At 40.7% G+C, this 23,284-nt stretch overlaps 1 long non-coding RNA gene across 1 annotated transcript; it reads right to left on the bottom strand.

Annotated features, from left to right (window-relative positions):
* Positions 1–169: 169 nt before the first annotated feature.
* LOC148902783 (uncharacterized) lies at positions 170–20,959 on the bottom strand. The gene is made up of 4 exons (XR_016114322.1): positions 20,759–20,959; positions 3,332–3,433; positions 2,572–2,992; positions 170–603 (listed from the first exon to the last, which is right to left on the bottom strand). It is a non-coding gene; the product is annotated as an uncharacterized LOC148902783 (long non-coding RNA).
* Positions 20,960–23,284: the final 2,325 nt, after the last annotated feature.

Raw genomic sequence — 23,284 nt, forward strand, 5'->3', positions numbered from 1 at the left:
CTCCAAGGCACAGCGTCTGCTGCGCCGGGGCGGCGAGTTTGGTGGAAAGTCATCTACCATATTGAACAAACATGCACGGTGAGTCCTCCGGCTTATGCAATCGTCGGGATCCGACGGCATTTGCGCCACAGCGCCCGTTTATTGTCCAGGAAAATAGACCCGATAATTTATGTGAGATTTAATAAATGATGGCAGGGGACACAAACACTTCTCTGTCCTTTGGAAAGCAGGTGGCGTTTTTTTTCCTTGTCTTAAAGACTTAAACTGACTACACAATGTGGAAAAAAGAGGCCACAAAGATGAGCATGACCAAAAAGCTTGCAGGTGGGAAGAACAACATCTCAGTGTTTATTTGTCATAGAGAGCCAAATTGTATTAGGGAAGAGGATCTGAGAGAACGAGAGGGAATAGAAATTTGAAGAAGGTCAGATAGGTAACGGGGTCAAGGTTATTGATAGCTTGAAATGTATAAAGAAGAATTTTAAAGTTGACCGGGACCCAGTGGAGCTCTAGGAGGATGGGGGTAATGTGGTGAAAGGATGAGGTTCTGGTGATGATCCGGGCTGAAGAAGTCTGGACGAGTTGAATTTTGTGGAGAAGTTTCTGAAGGACAACAAGGAGAAGTGTATTGCAATAGTCAATTCGGGAGGTGACACGATTATGAATGACGATAGCAGTGGTGTGACGGTGAGAGACGGGCGAAGACGATTGATATTGCGTTGGTGGAAGTACGCAGATTGGGTTAAGTTATTTATATAGAAGTGGAAAGATTGTGTGCTATCAAGGATGACCCCTAAGCTTTTGACCTGATGGGAGAACGGTCGAATTGTCAATAGTGAGAGAGAAACTGCTAGCAAGGGGTTTGGTGAGTGTGTCTCAGGAGTTCGGTGAATCCTCCGTTGCAGAGGTCCACCCCTCAGTCTAGTCTGCAGTTAGTCGGCACAGTCATTGAAAAAAGGCTTCAATGAATGAGCATATGAAACTGGTGTGGTTCGGTGCCTCCAACAAGATTAAGACACATTGCCCTAGAACGAAGACTCGTGAATTAAAGTCATTTTTTTTCTGATGACTGAGGTTTTGGTTGCTTATTTCCATCGTCTTTTCCCCCAACAGCCAAAATAGCTGTTGCACAACGTTCATACCAGGAGGAACGCTGTTTCTTCAAGTGAAAGGAAGGGCGTGTGAGTGTAAAATAACACCCATAACTAAACTAAAAGAAGAGAACAGATGGAGAAAGAAAGTAGGAAAGAAAGCGGGAGATGGAGAAGGGGTACCCGGGCGGGTGTTCCAAAAACCTGTCAAGGTATTTCCTTTTGCAAACACAAAATTTGCGGCACTTTGGAGAGCGGCGTGCCAACACTCACACATGCAGAGCCTCCAACACATAACAGCTGCAACTTTGATTTAACGCATACTTTGATTGGGTAGGTCTCAGGTTGACTCCCTCATCCCTGCGCAGTCGTGACTGCGGACCGCCGCGCACACACAAGCACGCTAAACTTAATGAGCCGTACAACACGCTAGGAGCTCCAATGTCCCCTGACCCCTGCCGCCAGTACAGTATGTACACCATTCCGCTTCCTTCGCTTGACATACGTCTCATCATTCCTGATTCTACCATGCATGTGGCTGCATGCTCTCATGTAAATATGCACACGCAGCTACGCACACATTGTGTCCCATAGTTCTGTCATAACGCCAACTCTAGTCCACGGCGTGTTTACGTAGCCTGCTGAACCAAGATGAAGAAAGAGCATTGGAGGCATGGGCCAGTGCCATTTGTCTAAAGGGGGATTTCTCGGGACTAACAGGAAATGGACCAATATAAAAAAAAGGGGAAAAGATGGATGAAAATAAGCAACCAAAACCTCAGTCATAAGTGAGGAGACAGACAGAGAAGTCATATGTCCCAGGGGTCCACATGACCTGGGACGAAACGTGGGAATCTCCTCACAGTTCCACCACCAGTTTGTTCACTAGAAATGAATGTTGGGCCAACAGCAATAAAAATGTTGCAATTTGACTCTGGTAAAAGCTACATGTAGATTTGGGGCTCTCAACTGTTTTTTTCCCTACCATTTATTGGATATCACGGCAAAACAGCTTAGTTTGTGTGTGTACTCAAGTTGTTGTGAAACATTTTGCTGAGTTGTGGGAGTCTGTGGCTCACATTTTGCCCCTTGGCCATGGGCAATGTTAGACCTGTCTGGTCTTTGTGCTCAAAATGAGCATGCGTGAATCATTAAATATTGATTTCAAACTGCTAATTATCCTCAAGTAACCTCAGGTTAAGAGTGAAAAAGCAGCTTCTGATGGTTTTGTAAATACTTGTCATGCATTCATTGATTCAGTTTGCACTACAGTAAAGTCTCGTTATATCGATATTCAAGGGAGTCCGAAAAATATCGATATAACCAGGACTATCGATATATGCGACCCTGTTTGCATGTAATTTTCTCCGTGCGTGCATAGAAATAGTATCGATATAACCGGGACTATCGATATATCCGATATCGATATAACGAGACTTTACTGTATTTTCTTAACGTCTGTGTAAGCTCTCAGTCGTACAGGAGTGGTCCATCGATGAGAAGGTTTCTTCAGCCGTCATCTGTACTTTTTTGAAGGTGTCGGACGTTTCGCCTCCTATCCAAGAGACTATTTTCTTAAGAAACGGCATAGGCTTTGAGTGCTTTCTTTGCAACACAAGAGAACGCTAGCTAGCTAGCTAGGTAGGTAAATAGGTAGGTAGGTAGCTAGGTAGAGAGAGAGACAGACAGACAGACAGACAGACAGATAGATAGATAGATAGATAGATAGATAGATAGATAGATAGATAGATAGATAGATAGATAGATAGATAGATAGATAGATAGATACTCTAATTCGCTTATCGTCACCAGGGTCCCTGCCATGCCGTCATCAGGCAGTCGGTGTGGTTCACCTTGAACTGGTTGTTTTGAGGGAAACAGTTGGGAGGAAACAGGAGTACCTGTAGAAACACACAGAGGTACAGGGAGAACTTTCAAACAAGAAACCCGGAGACGGAATCGAACTCCGCACCTCCGCACTGTGAGGCACACGTGCAACCAGTTGACCAACTTCAATGTAATATAGTGAGGGGTTTATTATGTATTTTGGAAGCAATATCACAGACCAACTTTGGTCAATTCTTCCTTTAAACAGCAAAAGTCTTCCAGGAGAAAAGAACACATGTGTTGAAAGTTTATGAGATGTGTGTTATTTAGTTTGCTAACAAGTTATGTCTTGTTTCCCCAATGTTCCACATTCATGTCATGTCAATTCAATAAGTTTTTTTTTTTGTTTCCACCTGTTTTTGTCAATTCTTTCCCTTGCGTCATCCATTCAGCTCCCTACAGCCACTCTTGTCCTTTCCAGGTGTGTCTTGTTTTCTCATCAGTTTGATTGTAAACTGCAAAAAGAAAAAAAAATCAATGGAATGCTTGGAGTTACGTTGTTTAGTTCCTTCCATTTTTTCCAGTCCTGGTAAGTTCCTTTGTGTTGATTCTGCCGTCCTCAGTCATGTCCTGCAATGTTTTATTTTATTTGGGTTTTTTTCTGCCTTGTGTCTCTGTGAATTGAGAACTTGTTTAATTTGTTATTTTTTTCTGCCCAGCACTGTTTCTTTCTTACATACTTGCACTATGTACCGTTCTTTATGAAACATTTTTGCATAGTTATACATTTCAGACCTCTGACATTTGTATTATGCTTAGAATATGGTTTGAGAACAATTCATGGTTAGGGTTACCGTTACATCATAAATTATGACAATCGAGTCAGCTATCAAGCTACCTATTTGCTATCTGTTAGTTATCTATTAGCTAGCTTTTAGCTAGCTATTGGCGGTCAAGCTGACTGACTAGCTATCTAGCTAGCTAGCTATTTGCGGTCTATCTGGCTGGCTGGCTAACTATCTAGCTAGCTATCTACTGTGTTAGCTATCTATTAGCTAGCTTCCTATCTATTTGAGTTACTTCCGGGTTGAGTGAACGCTGGCGCGTGTGGCTCCCTCACAGAAAAACGTATCCTATGACTGTAAAGTGACCTTGAGAGTTTTGAAAGGTGCTTATAAATAAAAGGTATTATTATTATTATTATTATTATTATTATTAGTAGTAGTAGTAGTAGTAGTAGTAGTAGTAGTAGTAGTAGTAGTATTAGCTCTTCACCCCTCCCCCTGTCTCCTTTCAAATTACTACTGTGGATTACAAATGTCCATGTTTAATGTATTATTCTTCCCACCATTGTGTTTGGCTCTTTGTTTTTGTAAATAAATCTTTCTTCTTTAGAATCATAATTTGCTAACCTACATTTTGATCCTCCACCTTTTGTCAGAAAAAAAATCTGTAATTTGGCGAGAAATTTGTGGACAAATTAGTCTATCTCCTGATCATATATTGAAAAAATAGGGCATAAAAAGATCTGACTTGCCATTTTCCAAATTGTATGACATTTATGGGACACTTATGTTCATTGGTTTATTTTTGTTTTCCTTTTTAGGACACAACACAATACAAAATTATGTTTTTTTACTAAGCGGCTAATGATAAAATTCAACAGCAAATGCTCACCTGTCTTTTGAAACTCATGGTGGTCTCAATCATGCTGATTTACAGCTAGGTTCTTTTCTGCACTAGTTGAGAGAAAGGACCAGGTGCCATGTGACTCCCCTGAATTACTTTCTCCCATGCACTCTTCCTCTGGACCCACCCACCTAAATATTGAGCTCATTTGCCTGGAAAAATGAAAGGCAAATAACAGAGCTGCATGTTTTGGTGTGACTGTGTTACTTCGTATTTGAAGCAGGTGTGTGTCCAAACAGTGAGCATATGTGAGTGTGTGTGGGAATGTGACTTGAGGTTTGCATTTAACTAACAGAGGGGGACTTCTAGCCAAAGAATCTGGCCACAAAAACCAAACCGGCTAACCTCAGGATCTGGGTGGCAGCTCTGAACCTCGTCGCTTAATCAACCAATGCGTTATACAACCTTGTGGCCTCAGCTCATAGGAGCAAGTTCAAAACGGGACAGATCTTCACCGAACATATGTGTTTACTTTTGCGACTTTCTCACACGTACTCAGTTCAGGAGAAAAGACAGGTGAGAGAAGATATGACCCTTCACCTTGCATCATCGAACCGGACTGCTTTGTGCAGACAACTGTGTTGACCTGATCTCAACCCTATGAGGGACCCTGATGTCACTGCCAGTTGCTGCAGTCGGGCAACGCAGTCCACAACAGGTCAAAAATGCAATTGAGCTGCGACCTCCTTTCTGTGAAACTGAGGCGAGAGCGGTATGCAATATCCATCCTGTAAATTTATAATTGCATGTTTTTGCTGCACAAAGCGACAATTACACACAGTCAAGCGCTTGTTTCACCCACCGTAGCAACACACATGCTAACCATAATGAAGCTGGGTTTTAATGACTTACGACTGCTTCGCGTGAGCAGAAATTGCAACAGCCAGACGCTACTATTAAGATATGACGGTATAATCAAAACAATTCAAAGTGAAGACCTGTTTCTCATTCGTAGTCGGCGACTCTTTCCGAACAGTGTCCTAAATTAAGATGACCGTTATCAAATATACTTCAATTTATACTTCATGTTACTATAAAAACACATTAAATCAAAATATATTTACAGCACTTTCTTTTTTACATGGAGTTGAATATATATATATATATATATACAGTAAAGTCTCGTTATATCGATATCGGATATATCGATAGTCCCGGTTATATCGATACTATTTCTATGCACGCACTGAGAAAATTACATGCAAACAGGGTCGGATATATCGATAGTCCCGGTTATATCGATATTTTTTCGGACTCCCTTGAATATCGATATAACGAGACTTTACTGTATATATATAATATATATATATATATATATTATTGTTGTTTTTATGTTACTTCCAGGTTGAGTGAACGCTGGCGCGTGTGGCTGCCACTGCTCACCCACAGAAAAAATATGCTGTGACTGCAAAATGTCCTTGAGAATTTTGAAAGGCACTTATAAATGAAATGTATGATGATGATGATGATGATGATGATTATTATTATTATTATTATTATTATTATTATTATTATAAAAAATGGATGGATGGAAGAAATAAGGGATCATAGTTAGTTTACTTTTATTCGTTTTAACTTGTCAACACTCTGTTCATTTCAAATGTGTGCATTTTTATTAGCGACTGTTACCGAAATCGAAAGTATTTATTAAAAAAAAGGCGTTCAAATATCACAGATGCTCTAAAATGAGCGATTCCCATTTTAGAGCTTTCCCACTCTCCGCAGGGTGCAAATTCACGAGAAGGTGACATCTGTTTGTTAGTTCAAGCTTACTAAGCGGCTTTATTCACAAAGAAATACAAACACATTTAGTAAATATCATATGAAGAGCAGGTTTTTTTCTTCAAGTTGGTATGATACCTTATATGTATTTCTATAATTTATTTATAATTTATTCAATAAAAAGGCTATCATATTTTTCAGTGTACTGGATAAGGTGCACCCAAAAGCCTGGATTTTCTTCAAAAGATGACCCTGCGCCTTTGGGAGGAAGTGAGTTCCAAAGTTTGGGGGCAAAGCAGCTGAAAGCTCTGCCCCCCTCCATCATGCTGAGATGGGCAGGGGGGCACACAGAGGTGGAGGAAGGAAGAGGATTTGAGGGAACGAGAGGGAATCGAAATTTGAAGAAGGTCAGATAGGTATTGGGTGGCAAGCTTATGGATAGCTTTAAATGTCTAAAAAATACAGTAAAGTCTCGTTATATCGATATTCAAGGGAGTCCGAAAAAATATCGATATAACCGGGACTATCGATATATCCGACCCTGTTTGCATGTAATTTTCTCAGTGCGTGCATAGAAATAGTATCGATATAACCGGGACTATCGATATATCCGATATCGATATAACGAGACTTTACTGTAATTGTAAATTTTTGTGCCGATTGACTGACTAGTGCACTCTTCTCCAGGAATGTATTTTCAAGTGGACTCATTTGCATAAGTAGGTCATCGGTACTTAATGAAGACGCTTTGTCCTGACGCTAACAAGGTGTAGTGCGGGGGCTAACTTTCATTCACGCTTTCCTTTCTTCCGCCATCTCTGACGTTCGTTCAATCAGCGTCACGTTTGGGCGCTCCCCTTTTCTGTGATTTACGAGGTCCCAGGTTCATTTAAAAGCCATTGTTCTACTCTGACAGACCCACGGGCCCCGCCGTGTTCTCACTTGTAGACTGTGCACACGGACTTGCACAGCTGCCGCTTCCTCTATCGCTCACACACACACACTAACACTAACACACACAAATGGCCCATCTATCATGAAGCGATGCAAGAAGAGATTAGTATCTCAATTACAAGATTAACCCAGAGATGACCAACAATGGTCAATCCAGGGGTGAGTTTGAAACCAACAAATGAGAGAAACAGGAAGAGGAGTGGACACCTTTGGCTTTACAGAAGTAACTTCATTGTGAATGAAAAAAAGAGCCAGTCTTACTGTCAGGAATAAACTGATTCAGTGCTTTGTTCAATGAAAAACACATGATGTTTGAGTCATAAGGCTGAAAATACCTTCGGGCTTCTAAATTAAGCTCACAGAGCTATGTCTTTTGTCAATGAAAGTAAGACTTGTAAGGTCACGGAACAATATTAGAAATGTGAAAGTATAATTCGCAGAATTATAGTTTCACAGAATACAGACGCTCCCCAATTTACGACCATTCGAGTGACGAATAACGGTACTGCAAACATTTTTGTGGGTACAGTATGTCAAAAATGTTCGGACAGAGATGCGGTAAGTTAGATTTTGTATTGCACGCCTTTTTTCGGCCGACCTCGCTTGTGTTTGGCTGCGTAGAGTATGTGGGCGGGGAGGAAATGCCTCTTACCATTTGATGCTCTGAGGAGGAAGCACCAACCTCGCTTACGATTGGCTACGTAGAGTATGTGGGCGGAGTGGAAATCTCTCTTCGCAGTTGACGCGCCAGGAGGACGCAATGCATAAAAAAAGTAATGGCACGTAATTCAGTAATTACATGCCAGCAGCTTCAGTAATGGCTTACTGAAGACCCAAGGATATATGTCGTCATACTGCAGTAGGTGTGAATTTATTTTACAACTGCATCTGTGTTTTATACTTTCACGTTCAGTGTTTGACTTAAAGGACAACCGACACCATTTTTTTTTTGTTTCCTAACTGACATCAGAAAAACGTTTTATAGCATCTAAAATACCAAAAATGGCGTGTTTTGGCTGGTATTTTTAGTCAAATGCAGAACACCGATAAAAATGAGTTAAAGTGTCCCAAAACTACTTCAAAATGACGCTGGAAATTGCGAGTTTCAGAAGTTCCCGCCCCCTTGTTTGTGACGTCACGCCAGAACATCTTTGCCTTGCTCTAGAATCAAAACAATGGCTTCAGATTCGGAGAAGATGCTTTCTTGTTACTCATCCAGTCATGAATATGATTCAAATACAGTAAAGTCTCGTTATATCGATATTCAAGGGAGTCCGAAAAAATATCGATATAACCGGGACTATCGATATATCCGATATCGATATAACGAGACTTTACTGTAGTTCTGAAGAGGAAAGTTTGCAATCGATTAAAGAAGTTCTTCCGGGTCATTTTGAGGCATCTGGACAGAAATGTAACACCCAGAAAATGCAGAAGATGGCGCCAAAGCTCCGTTGGAAATGGGCTGATTTGTCTGCTGGGAATTTGTGTCAGCGAATATCAAATAGTTGTCTTGGTACAACACACAACGATTCACCATCGCATTATTTATGTGTTTTCCTTCTAATTTCACCATCAACATGGATAAACACAAAGTTTTCAGACCGCTTTCTCGGTCAGGGGCGTTCCCTCCGTGACGTGACGTCACGAATCGTCACCAACTTAAAAACAAGACTTCCTGAACATTCAGCGCAAGTCTTAAAGCTTAAAATATAGCTATATGCGGTGGAATCTTTGTAAAATACGCTCAGTAGAACTCATTTCAAGTGATTTTACAAATTATGGACACAACTTGTCCGGTGGCGTCGGTTGTCCTTTAAACATACATGCCATACAAAATATAGCACTGAAGCAACTGATGAACAAATTCACCTTACAAACAACCGTTCAGAACATATCTCGTTCGTAAGGTAGGGAGCGTCTGTATAGTCTACACATTGACAAAAAAAAGACAACAAATATCCACATCGTGTCACCATATGTGAATGCAATTTTTGCTATGAGGAAACTGAAAACAAAGTTAAAACCATCAGCAATTAAGAAAGGCAAACGCTCCTTTCAATGCTGAACGCGAACAATGTGTCTGTAAATTCATCAAGGCACACCTGTGCTTGATTAAGTGTGTTTGGACTGCAAATGCAAGACAGCGGAGAAGGCAGAAAAAAGGGGTGGTAATTTAGAGAGCATACGCTTTATGAGAGCAATCATCTCCAATAAAAGTTGCTGGGAAATCTCCAGCCCACCACCCCAGGCACTCAAACAACCACAGTTGCATTTTATCTTGATACACGTGCACCTATGTGTTAATTCTAGGATTTATATTGGGAGCTAAACAATTTTTAATCCCAAAGTGGGCAACTTACTTTAATTTTGGGAGGCTGAGGAAAAGGCGGCCTCCCACAAAGTGGGCTGTATTGAGTTACAGCCTCTGCTCCGCCTTTGAACGGGAGATTAACTTCTCGCTCTGAGTTCATATTTTCACTTGGGGCTGCCTGTGGTCAGACGGAGGTTGGCGGAGAAAGAAAACACAGCACATGAGGGAGGGGAAGGCTTGGTGAAGATATAATGTTGGGATAATAAATCATATGCGCACACAATAAAAAGCCATAAAGAGTTGCGTCGGCGACCAAGTTATCGAGCTGTTGCAAATTCATACACTCTGCTAGTCTCCGATGGAGTTGCAACGAGCAGATGGTGGAGTTTTCTGTCATTGCCACATCATTGGAGTAGTGAGTAAAGTTCTTTTTGGAGCAAAGGTCACATTTAGACGGACTGTTCGAAACCTACTATTCAATACATTAACAAAGAAAACATCAGAAGAGCATAGGACAGGGGTCGGGAACTCGCGAGTCATATATGGCTCTTTTGATGATTTCATCTGGCTCACCGATAAAACTAAATACATATTCTGGCTTTTCCGCGGTTTATTTCCTCTTTGGGCTGCAGTTGGCGGAAAGCAGAATTTTGATTGGATGATACTGACCGAGGTTGGCGGAAAGCGCAATTTTGATTGGATGATACTGGCCATTCATGTTGAAATAGGTAAATATCCCTTGTAAATAAGCCCGACTAGTAAATAAAAAGACTAGTATTGTACACTTCAGGTTGGAATTGACAGAAGGATTCGCCTTTGTGAAGAGAAAAGGTTCTGATTCTAATTTGCAATGAAACAATACCATTGATGAAACAGTCGAATGTCAGTGGCACTTTGACAAGCCCCATGCTAACGTTAGCATTGTTATACTTCTGCGGGAGACAGCAGAAAGCAAGTGTGGAAGCTAATGATCCATGTGCAGGCTAGCTAGCTATGCTAACTTCGCGTATGGACCCGGCAAGTTGACTTTTATTCCGATCGTTTGGCTGGATTTATACCAATTATGAGGAACGGACAACTATCACAAAGTTATTTTAAATAATACATTCTGACATTTGACAGTTGAGTGAATGTGTGTGTGTATGTGTGTGTGTGTGTGTGTGTGTGTGCTTGCGTATGTGTGTGTGTGTGTGCGCGTGCGCGTGTGTGTGTGTGTGTGTGTGTGTGTGTGTGTGTGTGTGTGTGTGTGTGTGTGTGTGTGTGTGTGTGTGTGCTAATATGCATGACATACAGCATAGATGAAATGAATGTTCTCTCAGACCCAGCGTGCAACGCACTTATAATGTGGCTAAAAAAAGACAGACAATTGACAACAGACAATACATGTAATTTCTGAATGTAAAGTGAGGTAGTGTCGGATGTAAAGTGAGGTAGTGACGTATGTAAAGTGAGGTAGTGTCGTATGTAAAGTGACGTAGTGTAGTAACTTCAATCAAAGCCTCGTTTTTGCTCAACATACGAACTAATCTTATTGGAATTGGTAAACCCCAATTACGGTACATGTACAATTGCAGTTGCAGTATATTAAAATGATATCGGTAGAGGAAAAACACAGTGACCTGAGGAGCAGAAATAACGTGTCAGTATCTCCAGAAAACTGTCGGAAAACATCTTATAACCTTAGTCCTGCTGGTTTTAGAGTAAGTGGGATGCTGACAGCTTTTTGGAGCACTTGTTCTCTGTTCGAACGGGCCAACTGTTGTTATCAGACCTGAGACAGCCCATTGGCATTAAGTTCAACTAGTGTGCGTGCGTGTGTGTGTGTGTGTGTGTGTGTGTGTGTGTGTGTGCGTGCGTGTGTGTGTGTGTGTGTGTGCGTGTGCGTGTGTGTGTGTGTGTGTGTGTGTGTGTGTGTGTGTGTGTGTGCGTGTGTGTGTGTATGAGAAGGGCAGAGAGAGGCCCATTGGGTAGATTAGCTGCAAGACAGCAGTGGTGTGTGTGCACATTGGCTAGAATTTTGTACTTGTCCGTCACATGTGTACGGTACACTCCTCTTATGTTGAACCCTGCTTATCTTCTTCTCCTCTTAATGTCTGAGTAAAAGTCAGTCTTGTCTTGTTTGAGAGAATTCACCTGGTGAAATACATCCATGCATGTATTCTGTAAACGGAATGCTTTTTAACTCATTCACTCCCATTTCCGAATTTATTCAGGAATTGAAGTGTGACGTAGAGCGCCATTCCCGACTTTGTTCGGGTTTTGGGTTTTTTTTTTTCGCGGGTGGTGCAGATAAAGCGCTTGTTAGACCTCAAGCAATGTTTTTTTTACTTCCACAAGGCGGTAGCATTTGCCTTTTGTACAGCCGCCACCATTTGCATCACATGTTACTCCTGAACCAAATTGCTTGGGTGCAAATAAAGCACTGGCCAGACCGATGGCAATGTTTCCCCTTCCATAAGGGGCAAACATTGCCCTTTTTTTTCCATGTTAGCGCTTTGTTCCAGTATTTTTAAAAGTTTTGGAAAGTTTTGGAAAGTTTAGGAAAGTTTGGGAAAGTTTTGGATTTTTTTTTAAGTTTTTGAAAGTTTTGGAAAGTTTGTTAGGGTTAGGGGTGAGGGTTTGGGTTTGGGTTTACAGTTAGGGGGTTAGCGTTCGGGGTTAAGGTTTGGGGTTAGGGTTTAGGTTTAGGAATAGGGGTTAGTGTTATGGATTAGGAGTTAGGGTTAAAGTTGATGTTAAGGGTAAAGCTAAGGTTTGGATTTTTTTAATCTTTTGGAAAGTTTTGGAAAGCTTTGGAAAGTTTTGGGAAGTTTTGGACATATTTGGAAAGTTTTGAAAAGCTTTGAAAAATTTTGGAAAGTTTGGGAAAGTTTTGGAAAGTTTTGGAAAGTTTGTTAGGGTTAGGGTTGAGTGTTCGGGTTTAGGGTTCAGGGTTAGGCCTAGGGGGTGAGAGATCGGGGCTAGGGTTAGGGTTCGGGGGTTTGGGTTCGGCGGTTAGGGTTTGGGGTTAGGTTAGGGTTAGGGCAAGACCTCTGGCAATGTTTTCCTCTTCCACAAGGGGCCAGCATTGCCCTTTTTCCATGTTGGCGCTTTGTTCCAGCTTTAGCTGTTATTAAAGCGCTGTATAGATTGTATTGTATTTTGTAAATCCACCCCCATTTCAAGATCGTATAACTCCAGGCCCATATATTTGTTTCTGATCAAAGAAGAGAGTCTAAGGTTTCTTACACTTTATTGAATGTTTATGTAATCCTAAAACTCAATTTTCTGTGGTTTCTTGAAGTTGACTGAAAATGACAAAAACCCTGGCACCGTAGTGGACACATTTTTGCATGTCTGGCAGTGAATGAGTTAAAGAATTTTGTTGTAGTTTCACCCTGCTCAACTCAATTTTTATGGAAGGGAGAGGTGGTTTTGCACCGTAAACTTTGGACCACGACACATCAAACGCATCACTCAGAGCAAGTCAGCGATGGAGAGCGAGGATCTGTCTGAAATTCGTGCAAATGGAATCTCGCTGAAATGTGAAAAGAACGTCATTCTGGCTAAATGTTTCCAAATTGTCAGAACATTCATAAAAATAACAAGCAATGTTCCCAACTTGTTTGACGGCAATGTAGTATTTTCATACTTTTGGTACGCAATCGTACTAAATTCTAAGAACATGCTCATCTCAAGCACTTTATATGCGCTCTCCACATGTATTCAAACTTGTTTTCAATGACAGGGTTGACGAACTCACTAAGTTTAGAATTCTTTTGTGGTTTTATGTTTGCGGATAACGGGAGAAGAGAGTATTATACTGAATGCTTTCTGAAGTCGAAACTTATCTATCTGTGCAGGATTGGATGAAATAATGGAATAATACCTATCGATGGACTAGCGTACCTGAATTGCGATGTGGGTCCCGACTACCTTTAGCAACGACATCTCTGTGCCAGCTGGCTGGACAGTAGGGGGGTCACTGATCCTTTAGAAACTTTCAGCTACTTCTTGGGTTCATGTCAACGGCTCCAAGTTTCATAAACACTTCTGTTGTATCCATGTAGGGGGTGCAGATAAAGCGCTGGTCAGACCTCTGGCAATGTTTTTCCCTTCCACAAGGGGGCAGCATTTCTCCTTTTTTATTTTAGTGCTTCGTTCCAGCTTCAGCTGTTGTTAAAGTGCTATATAATCCAATATTGCATTGTATTTTGGACAGTCGCCCGCATTTCAAGCTCATGTAACTCCAGACCCATATAATTTAAGAATTCACTCTTTTTTTACTGATGACAGTCAAAGGTTTTTTATACTACATTGAATGTTTATGTAAAACTCAATATTCTGTGGGTACTCCAATTTGAGTGACAATGACAAAAACCCTGGCACTCGAGTGTACACATTTTTACATGTATGGCAGTGAATGAGTTAAACATTGTTAGCCAGACATTTTGGGGCAAATTAAGCCATTTATGTGTGAAAAAAATCAGATTTGTAATGCTGATCTGGCTACAGAACAAGCGAAACGAAGGAAATTGAAAAAGACAAAGACAACAAACTTAATGAATGGCAATGTTTTTTTATTTGGCTCAAATTAAATCATATACAGTCAAACCTCTGTTTTCGAACGTCTCGGTTCTCATCCCATTCGGTTTTCAAAAATGTCCTATTTTTTATGCCAAACTGAGTGCATCTGAATGCATCACTCGACCCTTCGCTTCCTTATACGTCACTTCCTTATATGTCACGTTTTCGTCATTGTGACCGACGCATTAATATTGTTGTTGTTTTATTTTTGCGAAAATACAGACATACAGTAAAGTCTCGTTATATCGATATCGGATATATCGATAGTCCTGGTTATATCGATACTATTTCTATGCATGCACGGATAAAATTACATGCAAACAGGGTCGGATATATCGATAGTCCCGGTTATATCGATATTTTTTCGAACTCCCTTGAATATCGATATAACGAGACTTTACTGTATTTGGTTAAGACCTCCTGAATAGTATGATTTTAATTGCCCAAAGACAGCTGGTATAGGTGCCAACACGCCCGGTTGCAGAAAGAAAATTGGTGAAAATAAACGTTTGTTTTTACAAAATTTTACACATGACCTGCTCTATTATTAAGATTTTATCCGGTTTTATAAATAGTTAAAAAGATGTTTTCTAGACTTTCAACGGATTAAGATTTTTTTTACATTGATTTTAATGGAAAGTGCTGTTTCGGTTTTTGAACAAATCGGTTTTCGAACAGGTTTCTGAAACGGATTATGGTCGAAAACCGAGGTATCACTGCACTTTAGACTGAGTATGAAAGACAAAGTGAGGGACGGGAGGGAGAAGTAGGCCATGACTGAATGGTGGCAGTGTCGTGTGTTTGATGTTCATTTGTGGACATACAATAACCGCCTGATTGGACAGCTCCAAACAAAATGACGTTTCTCTATACGCTTTAGTTTGGGAACAGAAAGTAATAAAAACAAAACTATTTTTTAATGTGTTTGTTTGGATATTTTATTACATATTTTTATTTGTCATTAATTAAGCCCTTTCCTTCACTCTTATTAATTGAGAAGCATTTCAGAGAATGAATGTGGTTCCCTCTCCAACATTTGTATACATTTTACCAAAGCTACTGTTTACTTCCCCAGCTTTTAGCTTGAGGGAAGTTTCAACACACACAACATGCTCACGCTTTACTTGTATATGATTTTACACAGAAAAACAAACTGAGTGAAAATCTCCTCTTGAGATTTCTTGTTTAAATGTGTAAAGAAAAATACACACACACACACACAAACACGATGCAGGCATCTCCAGGCATGATATTTACAAATACTGCTCCCAAATGGGACGACTCACTGGGGCTTATAAACAGTTGTCCGTGGGGATATTCCACAAAATACACATACGGGGTTGTATAAAGTGTGTGTAGGAATAAACTAAGGGTGAAAAAGGTCAGCATCAGAGCACAGGTGAATGTCTTGGACCATCATGAGCAAGCCATTCCAATTTGACTCACCAGTGAATTGAAACTTGTAACATTCTTTATTAAGTGATTATTACCGTAATTTCCCACGTCTAGTGTTTATGTTTTTATTTTTTATTTACTTGCTGATTCCAAGGATGGGGGCTTTATTTGTTTGTTATTTTGTTTGTTTTTGACTTCAAAATGGCACCATGAGAGTCACAGCAGCTCCTGTATTTTGTTTTTTTGCTGCTGTGAAATTTCTCCATTGTGAGACAAATAAAGGCTAATCTAATCTAATCTAATCTAATCTAATCTGACTTCACAATGTATGGAAAACAGTGAACAGTCTTCAACAAAAAGAACTTTCAAGCTGTTTCCATCCCTAGTTAAAGTTAACATATTTTCTGACGTATAAGGCACGGAGGAGTATAAAGCTAACCCCCAATTAATGGGGAATAACGTTTTCCATATATAAAACGCACCGCCTGTAAGGCGCGCCTTAATGAATGTAAACATGTTTTTCCAAATAGAATATATAAATATACAGTAAACAGTTTCCATAAGGCTCTACAGTTGGGGTTACGCACTATAAGGGGTGGGTTGTGCTGGGTAATGTAGTCATGGCTTCTGGCAGTCGTAGTGAGACCAGTTGTGGCTCAATATTACTTCATATATAAGGCGCAGGGTCATTTTTGGAACAAAAAGAAGGGTTTTGGGTGCACCTCATACACCGAAAAGTACAGTAATCGTCAAACTAAACAGAAAGACCATTTCAACTATGGCTGTGAACTTGGTTGCAAAATACAACAGTGAAAATTACCCACTGAGTCTTTTATGCTGAGACCTGAAGATGACATATACAAAATGCAAAGATAGCTCTGATTCACATGACAATGCACAGCAATGAGCATGAATTCGTCCTCGTATACAGTCAAGAATGGACAAACATCTGCGCATTTAGAGGTATTTGCTGGGGCAACAGGGTGAATTTTAAGTGATACTACCTGGAGAGAATGCTTATGCGGCATGGTACAACACAGCACATTTTCGCAATGTTGGTGAAAATGAAATTTATGGACGGGTGTGCAACAAGGTGAGGCCTACAACAACCGTTCTGGTTTTATAGGCCGTGTTAATGCTGTACCTCCTGTTAAGAAAGCTCAAGAAATGCACACACACATGCGTGCGCTTGCAAGACCCACAAGAAAGGGAACGCACGTATTCTGACAGAGATCCCAATTAAATGAACATGTCCACATGCGCACTTTTGGATATGCGATAAACTAGGAGACATGTTTCACATTGACTTGCATTTTGAATCAGACCAAGAGGCTTCAAGCTGTTTAATTCCCCTAATAGTTGAACTACACTGTCAAATTGAACATAAAACAAAGAGTATTACACCTTGTGTATTGAAAGCAATCACACAGTTTAGGGAAGCCAGTAAATGACAAAGATGACATCCAATTCAATGACATCCAAACCAGTAGCATTGATGGTTGTGGTTTAAGATATATATTTAAAATATTGGACAAAGTTAACTTATTCACTGCCATTCACGAATTTATTTGGTAATCGAAAATATGACGTAGAGCGCCATTCTCGATAAGTTTGGGTTTCCATAAAGCGCTGGCTAGACCTCTGGCAATGTTTTCCCCCTTGCACGAAGCCCTTTTTTTCCCATGTTAGCGCTTTGTTCTAGCTTCAGCTGTTGTTAAAGCGCTATATAAACCAATATGTTTGTATTGCATTGTATTTGGCTCATCCGCCTCCATTTCAAGGTCATATAACTCCAGGCCCATATATTTTTTTCTGATCAAAGAAGATAGTCTAAGTTTTCTTAGGCTTGATATAATGTTTATGTAATCCTAAAACTCAATTTTCTGTGCTTCCTGGAATTTGAGTGAAAATGACAAAAACCCTGGCACCGTAGTAGATGCATTTTTGCATGTCTGGCAGTGAATGAGTGAAATAATTGTGTTATAGTTTTACCCTGCTCTACTCAACTTTTTTTTACTGATGAAAGAAGAGAGTTTAGGGTTTCTTACACTTACATTTTCAAAATCAACCTCTCCCACCACCTCTTCCAAAGAGTACATTCTTATCGTAAACAATTGATGAATCTAAAATAACCTAAACAAACCATTCACAGTTTTTCCATATTCATCTGAGTTAAGTGTTGAACCTGAACACATTGCCCCCGCTGACACATTTGAGCACACTGACACAATTACCAGCTAGGAGGCAAAGGGAACGACAGACAGGCTCCAGAGCATAATTGAACATGTAGCTGCGCAACCACAGAGAGTTGGCAGGCGCCCGGGGAGAGGACTGAGCTCTCAGGGTGAAGCCTGCAGGCCAAGTTGTACCCACAGCGCCCCCCTTTTACCATCATCTGATTTTTCTCTACAACACTTAACACCAGACCGTTCCTTGCAGGATTTTTGAGTCATTTATCAAACCAACTCTTGTTTTGGTAAGATTAAAGCTGTGTCCACCTAAAAAAAAAATACTGTGTCTATAAACATGCATACAATGTACACACAATTAAACCAGCATGTACAGATATGCACAGAATTCACTGGCAAGCTTTTCCTGTCAAGTTGTGGTCAGTTTGCAAGAAAAAAGAAGGGTCAATCTAATTTTGGAAACAGTGTTCAACCCATCAGTCAAACAGCATCACATCGATGGCAAAACACTCCAAGAATTTGAACGCTCATGAGTGCGTCTTTGAGAGCAAGCGTGAAACAACAAACGACAAGGATTTTTGTTTTGTCGGCTTTTATGTTAAGATGCGTAAGAGCGGCGTGTATATTTGGAAGGTTCTGTGCAAGCCGCATGTAACAGATGTGTGGTGCCAGCATGAGTTATGCTAACACCCGTCCGGTATTTACACATCCCTTCCCTTGTACAGTACACTCTTTCACTAACTCACTTTGAAGAGGCTTACCTAAACAAGCCTTCGTGGCATTGACCCAACTTAACTTGGGCCTGACCACACCAAAGGCTGTGAGTTTGGAGGGGAAGAGGATGGTGACGTCTCTGCTGGTCTGTAGGATAAATATTAGGAGGCAGGGAGAGTGAGAGAAAAGAAGAGAGAACGAGAGAGAGAGACAGAGAGAGAGAGAGAGAGAGAGAGAGAGAGAGAGAGAGAGAGAGAGAGAGAGAGAGAGAGAGAGAGAGTGTCAAAGAGAGTGTCAAAGAGAGAGTCATAGACAGAGTCAGACAGAGATAGAGACAGAGACAGAGACAAAGAGAGAAAAAGAAAGAGTCACAGACAGAGAGAGAGAGACAGTGAGAGAGAGAGAGTCAGAGAGAGAGTCAGAGACAGAGTCAGAGACAAAGTCAGAGACAGAGACAGACAGAGAGACACACAGACAGAGAGCGAGACAGAGAGACGGAGAGACAGAGTGAGAGAGAGCGAGAGAAAGAGAATGAGAGAAAGAGAGAGATAGAGAAACTCAAAAAGTGTCCAAAAAGTGTCAAAAAATCTCCATACAAACTTCAGAATAATAGCATTGAGTGCCAATGATTGATCTAGAGAGAAAGGGAGAGAAAGGGAGAGAAAGGGAGAGCGAGAGAGAGAAAGAGAGAGAGAGAGAGAGAGACAGACAGACAGACAGAGACTTTACGATCCGAGTTTGCATGCCGGCCCTGTGCCTGTGTGGGTTTTCTCTGGGTACTCCCCACCTGTGCCCCCACATGCATGGCCGGTGCATGGTAGACTCAGAATTGTCGGTAGGTGTGAGTGTGTGTGTGGATGGTTGTTAGTCTGGCAAACAGTTCAGGGTTTACCCCGCTGACTTGTCTCCGCTGGAATAGGTTGCAGACCCCCTCCCCCCGAGGCCCTTTTGACGATAATACACATCCAAATATGAATGAATCAATGAATATTCAGTCTTCGGTTGAAAAGCGAATAACCACCACCAGACAATTGCTAACGCTCCAGTTTTACCTCTGTAATCAACATTAGCACATGGCAGCCAACAGAAGTCAGTGGAGCAGCACCGCTTGCCTATTGCCATCATTGTTCTGCATTGAATTACTTTTATGACAAGACTATGCAAACACTTCTCTGCTTTTTATGCAGCCATTTTAAATTAAGCGTGAGTACACAGACACAGCCAAAGCAACAGCCATTTCACTGGCAAATAAGTTTGTTTTGACAGACAGATGAAATGCAATTGGAGGCAGTTGCCGGGAGGATAATGATTAAAATCATAGTGCGTTTGCGTCATGCACAGACACAACCCGCCCTCTTCTCAGTTGAGAGAGAGCAATTGGAGGAGAATGTACTCAACTGATCTGCATTCAACATTTGCCAAGCCACCACAGCGCTTGGGTTGAGTGACTATCTGAACATTTGTGTTCAGCTCAAAATGGGAAGTCGCCCAGCACTACAACAATCTGGAGGGTTGTGAAACACAACTCCTTTTTTACTTCTGCATCGGCTGCATCCTGTTGACGGGTCGAGCCGAAGAACGTGATTGTGACTAGTGCTGAGTTAACCCCAAAAAAAGAGAAAGTCTTTATGTGCAACTCTTAACATTGGAAGGTTTCAGCACGTTTGAATTGTTACAGAATTGAGAGGCTACTGTACATGTGCACTTATCGTGACTAAGCTGAAATCCAGACGGTTGCTGTGCTGGAAATCAGTACAAAGCGGCGCTTGTGTTTGCTTATCTCCTCATACAGAACTGGAGAGAACCATTTGAAAAGGTGTTTAGGCAAAGAACTTAATTTCCTAACAGGACCAGTGGAGAAAAACAACAGTATGATAATGCATCATTACCCGCGATTTGCTGGTAACCAGGTCGGGTTTACCCCACTTTGTGCCCAAAGAGAGTTCGGATAGGCGCCAGCAAGCCTTGTGAGGATAACCTGATCGTAAAATGGATGGATGGATTCATCAATTCTATGATATAAATGGATTAGCCTTTATCAGTCTCGCAGTGGAGACATTTACATTTCACAGCAGCAAAGTGATGAAAGTCAGAGGAAAGGAAAAGAAGTAGAAAAACTAAATATAAGACCTGCTGTAAAGTCAGCCACTCTCGTGGCGTCATTTTGAAGTCAAAACAACAACAAAAATCTAAATAACAAATAATGTGACATAACACAAAAGAAACACAGTCATTCAATTGATTGTTGTTGTATGAAACAATTCGAGATGAAAGAGGGGATAACGCCTCCTTCTTACCAGTGGATCAGAGACATCATGGTGACATGTTCACGTCTGCTACAAGCATAACCTTGAAAGTAAACACGAAGCTTTAGCATCCTTTGATGAAAAGAGATTGTCTCACATCTCCTGTCTGACGTAAATCCGCTTTAATTCCAAGCCGCGACAGTTCCACATATGCATTGGCACTCTGCGTTGAGACTCCTCCTCAGGGCAGGCTCTTTGAGCCATGCATCCACCCAGCCGCAGACTGTCCTACAGCACCGACATTTCCGCTGAACAAAGCGGAGCTGTGAAAATGCTGCCCAATTGAGGCGCAAAAAAACCACATTCGTCCCAGAACTGTCCAGCGATGACACTCAAATGGCACCGACATTCCTCCCAATCATAATGCAGTCAATTTACATAATACTGTCATGAGAAACCGAGACACCAACTTGTGTCGAAAAATCACTAATATATGTGTCGAATAACCACTGATGTGAGTGAAAACAGTAACGTTTTAATGGCCGACTCGCATAAATGCCTTCATCAGTTTTGCGAGATGTAAAATGATCAATTGGAACGACAGTAAGTTACAATGCAGCAACGTTGCACTAAACATACTTAAAGCTTTGCTGTGTGAACTCACGTATCAGTCGGGGTGAACATATGACCAGAATCATACCACAAAAAAAAAAACAGATTAGAACTTTTAGAAGCTTTAGAAGTGACTTTTTGCTATCCATTTGCACTCTCCTTTGGGTAATACATTATCATCCAAGAATTCTACGGCTTTTTTGAAGTTGCTGTAAATGATGTGAGTTTAGGCAGTCTATAAGTTCAAATGATAAGATTAAAGGGGAAGACATTCTTAGTCACGCGGATATGAAAAGATGGAACCGCTTATGAAAACAGATGTGAGTAGAGACACAATGTCTGACCTGAACTGCATACATTCTCAACTTGTATGTTATTTTTCTTCATTTCAGGAAGTGCATTTCAAACATCTAAAAGATTTACAATCATAACTTTTCAAATGACGGTCTACAAATCTGACTTACATCCATCTGAGTCGTGACTGTAAAAGACACCCATTCTATGCTTTTATCGGAAGTGAGAGCACTCAGTCATCTGCCTCTCTTCATCTTCCTTTTCATGACTCCAACTGACCTCTTCCTCATTCCGTGCCTGAGTCACTCGGAGACAGTCGGTTAACGAATCTTACGACATCGAAACTTGATGCTGATGGCCGTCACATCATCGTTCCAGTGGAAAATTTAGAGATTTCACTCAGCACTTTGTCAAAACCGGCTCTTACCAGACGGTCCCGAAGAGGAGTCACATTGTCAGAACCAGAACAGGAAAGGAAGAGTGTGAACTCATGGAAAGGATGACAACACTTATGATGAGTAAAGGAGAGTCGAGCTAGGGGAAATGTCATAAACAATTAAAAATACACAGCAGGGAAACTGGTAGGAATCTGGCAAGAGCAAGTTTGAGATATTTCTGCTTTGATTTTCACAATCACGCATCCACTTTATAGAATGCAAAAGTACATCATTACAAAGAACTTTGCTGACGCAACGGTTCAATTAAAAAAAAAAAAAAAAAAAAAACATAAAATAATGTTCGAAAGCTAAAATAGCTCCAATAAATGATCTGGCTGATACTCTCAATATATAATACTAACATGTGTTGTATTATGACCTATTCCTGTGTAGTGCATGTTATTTACTTTTTTCTGTTTTAACAAATGTATTTTGATATCTTGAATTTGTAAAAAATATATCTAGAAATATTGATGAAATATTGATGAATGTGCATGGAAACTGGTAGGGTTCACAACATGTAATTTCTTTTTTAATTATCGATGAAGTGATTCCTGACAAAAAACAGAAAGTTGAATTGTGAGTTTTGCAAGGTAATTATGCTAATGTCCCAAAGAAAAAAATGTTTTTAAAAGCAGAGACATTGAATCTTTTGCAATGACCACGTATATCACCTGACCTGAATCAGACTGAACACACCTTTTACTTAAAGAGAGTTTATTTGAAGACAAATCTGAAGACAAAATCTCCCAAGAACAAGCAAGAACTAAAGACAGCTGCAGTCGAGGTCTGGCAAAGCAGCAATAGAATTCCAGTGTCAGGCGGTGCACTTCCAGACAAGTTTAGCATTTGTGTTTCAATGAGTCCAAGATTTATTTTAAATAATAAAGTAACAATTGGTATTTTCATGGCTTCCAAAGTGGTGAACTACACTCAAGCATTTTGGAAGTTTTGCTGTAGTATTAGTCAAAGCAATGTGCTTATGTTTTAAAGCTAATTGCTCAAATATTACACAAGCTTTCACCAAATGGAAGGCCATTTAAAAGACTGAAAACTAAATAAGCAAACAAGGTCATGCGGAAATGCATGAATTTGCTAAGCAGACAAGCTCACTTGCAGTCCACGTTCCTTGAATTCCTTCTCCTGCATGAAAGGACAGATGAGGAAGACCTTCTTTCGGTTCCTTCAAATAAACACCGCACTCACAAGGCGTGCGTGTTTGCGGGTGTATGTG

This window comes from Hippocampus bargibanti, linkage group LG01 (genome assembly GCF_051943395.1).
Source record: "Hippocampus bargibanti isolate YZ-2025 linkage group LG01, ASM5194339v1, whole genome shotgun sequence".
In the NCBI taxonomy this organism is placed as follows: domain Eukaryota; kingdom Metazoa; phylum Chordata; class Actinopteri; order Syngnathiformes; family Syngnathidae; genus Hippocampus; species Hippocampus bargibanti.